Source organism: Oratosquilla oratoria, chromosome 41 (genome assembly GCF_046742065.1).
Source record: "Oratosquilla oratoria isolate Oo_2021 chromosome 41, ASM4674206v1, whole genome shotgun sequence".
In the NCBI taxonomy this organism is placed as follows: domain Eukaryota; kingdom Metazoa; phylum Arthropoda; class Malacostraca; order Stomatopoda; family Squillidae; genus Oratosquilla; species Oratosquilla oratoria.
Window position 1 is genome coordinate 18,781,174 of NC_134817.1, and position 5,000 is coordinate 18,786,173.

The window sequence follows — 5,000 nt, forward strand, 5'->3', positions numbered from 1 at the left end:
CATACATACATACATACACACATACATATATACATACATTGCATAATACATACATACATGCATATATACATACATATAGTTCAAGACTGGTCACACTTGTTTTCACACTTTCAGTCCATATAGACTGTCTATATGCTCTACTTTCCACTTTTCAACCAATTCCCGCTCTACGAAGTGGCTAAGCATGCTAGTCTTTTTTTTTTTTTTTTACCCGAGTTCGGGGAATTTGAGAGCGTCCTATAATCTTATCGCAGTTACGCTTCGATTCGTTTTACAGGACTCGAACCTCCAGAAACAAGCGCCCGGGTCTACTCACCCCTGTGGGTACACAGGTAGGTTCCGAAAAATACTGCTCGCCTTGTGTGTTTGTCTCTAAATCGAGTACGAAAAAAAATGTGTCAATATACAACCCACCCTCAGCTCCTGTCCTCGAATGAAATGTTTTCAACAAATTCCTGGGCCCCTGCAGAAGCATATTTGTTTTGGTGATGACGTCACCGGTCGCAAGCAATCGAGCCTTGTATGGTCATCAGCAACGTGGAGGGAAGAACTGTCTGACAAAGCGTTCGAGGGCACGCGTACGCACACGCACACACACACACACACACACACACACACACACACACACACACACACACACACACACACACACCGTTACAACGATGAGGCATGAAAGCCGATGGGAGACCTTTCGGTGCATAACAAAGTTAAAAAAAAAAAAAAAAAAAAAAAACTCAGCCCTTTGGAATGAAGAGTCACCCTGTCCCCAGCTACACTCCTTAGACCAAATGCAGTGCAGCGAGGCAAAGCTTCACTGAAAATTCCCGACAGCTGCGGGTGAAAAGTAGTCTCTCCAAGAAGCTAAAAAAGAATGTGGAAGCGTTCGCCTGTAGGCGCTGAGTAACTGCGGCCGAAGCCGTCACCTTTGCCCTATGCGCTTTGGGGACTGTTGGGGCAGATCACAGTCGATGCTGGGAATTGGAGAGAAATGCAGGATTCGAACCCACAATTAAGCAAATGCTGCGAGGCCAGCACGCTTCCGTTTACGCTGCCGGCACACGAGAGGTTAAAGAAGAACAATTCAAGAACTTCACCTTCAGACTATCGAGATTGTTAAAGTACCCAGATGCATTTTGGACCCTACAGCACTCTACATTAAGTGCTAAATTCCCGTGTTTCATGATGGGCTGAAGCAGGAGATGGAAGACCCTACGCCCTTACCAGCCACCTAGAACTCGAAACTCTTATGGAAAGAGTTCGAGTCGTTTCCCCCTGGAAGTTCCCTATCGAGATTGTTAAAGTACCGAGATGCATTTTGGGCCATACAGCACTCTTCATTAAGTGCTAAATTCCCGTGTTTCATGATGGGCTGAAGCTGGAGATGGAAGACCCTACGCCCTTACCAGCCACCTAGAACTCGAAACTCTTACGCGAAGAGTTCGAGATCGTTTCCCTTTGGAGGTTCTCTCCTTCCGCAGAAGACAACGCTCTTCTCTTCTCTTCTGTTTGCTCAAATGCTGTGTTTGTTCTTACAGTTCACATAATCTGAGCCGAAAGGGGCTCTCAATGTTCTTCTCTTATCTCGGTGCTTACGTTCGGAACGTTTCTCTGATGGAGAGGTCGTTCCTTACACACGTTTGATGAACGTTCTCTGTTTGGGGATGTTCCAAACTCGAAATTTCTTGAAGGAATGGAGTTTCTGATGACACGTGTTATGGCGGGATCTCTGTCCTTCAAATTCGAAATTTCTTGAAGGAATAGAGTTTCTGATGACACGTGTTAGGGCGGGATCTCTGTCCTTCAAATTCGAAATTTCTTGAAGGAATAGATCGTCCTTTCCCTTCCCTTCCTTTTACTCCCTTACTCTTCCCTTCCCTTCCCTTTCCTTTCCCTTCCCTTCCCTTACTTTCTTTTCCCCTCTCTTTCCTTCCGTCTTCTTCTCTTATTCTCCCTTCCCTTCCTTTAATCTCTTTTCCTCCCTTCCCTTCCCTTACTTTCTTTTCCCTTCTCTTTCCTTCCGTCTTCTTCTTTTCCTCTCCCTTCCCTTCCCTTAATCTCTTTTCCTCTCTTTCCTTCACTTCCATTCACTTAATTACTTTACCTCTCTCTTCCCTTTCCGTCCCTTTCCTTTTCCTTTCCATCCCCTTCCATCCCATCCCTTCCCTCCATCCCTCTTCCATACCATCCCACTCTCCTCCTTTCTCATTCTTTTCCTTCTACTACCTTTCTTCACCCTACCTTCCCTTTCCTTCCCTACCCTTCCCTTCCCATCTGCCCCTTCCATGACCCCTTCCATCCGGTAACTACACCCGACACTGGTTGTCGTTGCCCATCAAAGGACAGCAATTATGACAACTTAACGAGTAATTAAAGACCTTAGTGACCGGCTCTCTCCCGTGCGCTTGTTCGTAGTTGTCCAAAACGAAAAAATAACATACATAGATACAAATACATGAACAGCTACATTATCTCTCTCTTTCTCGCTCTCTTTCTCTCTCTCTCTCTTTCTTCTTCTCTCTCTCTCTCTCATATGCTCTCCTTTTCTCTCCCTCACCCTCTCCGCAAAAACGCGAGCATACACACGCAGACAAAAGAAGTATACACAAACACGTACACGCACACAGACACACAGACACAGACACACACACACACACACACACACACACACACACACACACACACACACACACACACACACACACACACACACACACACACACACACGCAAACACACACACACACCAAAGCTTTTTCTCGGTCGAGCAAACACCAACGCATGTTTGGACACTTTCCAGCAAATGACCCTTTTGGTGGGTGGACGTGGGTCAAACGTTGTTTGTGTGGGGAGAAACGTTGTTTGCATGAACAAACGTTCTGTGGAGAAACGTTGTTTGTGTGAACAAAAGCTATTTGAAAAAAAAAATCCCACTTCCTTTTCATGAACATATGTCCTATATTTCATACTTTCCATGTGGATTCCACATTTTCCCTTTGTAAATGTATGTTGAATGTGGATGCATGTTTTGTTTGGGTGAGGGAGCATTGTTGTCATGGCCACTCTTTATAAAGAGATATTTTCTTTGTACAGTCAATTGCTGTGACCTCTATCTGGTAACACTTTTGATGTGGGTTCGCTGCTATGTTGTAGTGTTTGATCCCTTTGCAATATATTGGCTCACTGTAACAAACATCAGGCGATATTATCCGAAGACTGAGGAGTCCAGGCTGGCTCAGGGGAACGTTCTCGTCTGATTATACAATGACCACTGTTTAAATCCTCATATGGGCAAAATATAATGATAATATAGTTCTGCGTCACAACCCTTCCCCCTTTATCGGTAGGCGAGGGCGGTGCCCCTCTCAGAGGACCTTGTAGCTTGGAATTTAATCAAACATGCCCTTGGTTCAACTTTGCCTGTGGCAGGATTCGAACCGCCATCCCACGACCTACGCTGCAGGTAACGCTCTAATCCACTCGACAATAAATAAACACCCAAATAGAAAAAATAATAAATATGTAATTAGATATGTAAATGAAATGAAGTTGGTATAAACGAAATAAAGCTAATTAGAATAAAATTATTAGATAAAAAGATAACAGAAAATGAGTAAATAAACAAATAAATAAAAGAATAAATAGATAAATACATGAATAAGATCTTAAATGAACAAGTTGATAAATAAACAAATAGGTGTTGGCGGTCATGCTTCACACGTAAACACTACGTATGTTTGTGAATTGTCAGGCTCACCTGATGCCTTATACAAAAAAAAAAAAAGATAAATGAATAACATAACATCTCCCGACACGTAAACACTACGCATGTTTGTGACTTGTCAGGCTCACCTGATGCCTTATTAAGAAAAAAATCTCCTGACTACATTTAAAATGTCCTGTCACTAAAAGCGCCAACATATCTTAACGAAACCCTTTGCTGACGGTCACTTCATGGACCGCACAAATGCTGACAGTATATTCTTAATAAGAGAGTAAACAAACACACACACACACAATGTATATATATATATATATATATATATATATATATATATATATGTATATATATATAGTACATATATATATATATACATATATATATATACATATATGTATGTATATGTATATGTATATGTATATGTATATATATATTTATATTTATATATAAATATATATATATATATATATATATGTATATATATATATATACGCATGAACAACGTGGGTGGCTGCAGGAAGGCTTCTAAACACAACAGCTGATCGAAATCCATCGCTAATCGTGGTAAAAAACAAGAGGTAAACATTGGAATAAACACACAAACAGAATATGATATGTGTATACACATTTAATGGAAATTAGTCAGTTGGAGTAGGAGGCAGAGGGAAGGGCAGAGGCAATGCGGGAGGGAGAGGCAGAGGATGGGGAAGAGGAGGAGGAAGAGGTTGACGAGGAGGATGAGGATGAGGTGGAGATAGAACAGGAGGAACAGAAGGAAGAAAGGGGAGGAGGAGAAGAAGGCGGAGGTGGAGATAGAAGAGGAACAGGAGGAAGAATAGTGAGAAGGAAGAGGGAGAGAAAGAGTGGGAGGAGGAGGAGAAGGAGGAAGAGGTGGAGCAGGAAGAGGAACAGGAGGAGGGGGAGGATGAGGAGGTGGAGGAAGAGGAGGAGGAGGAGGAAGAAGAGGAGGAGGTGGGGAAAGAAGAGGAGGAGGTGGAGGAAGAGGAGGAGGAGGAGAAGGAGGAGGAAGAGGAGAATGCAAATAACATCAGGTTATGATTTATCTTTCATACAGTTATTGGCCTTCAGTTCCGAGCGGCCGAAAAAAAAAACTATCAGAGATCACAAATATGTCGTTATAAATTCGTTACAAATTCGTTATTGTGAATTTGAACGCTGCCCGTTGATTGGGTGGGTTATATATCACTTCCCACGCTTATTGAAGAGCGCTTTAACATAGAAAAGACGAAAAAAAAAATGTGCATGTGTATATATATGAGTATA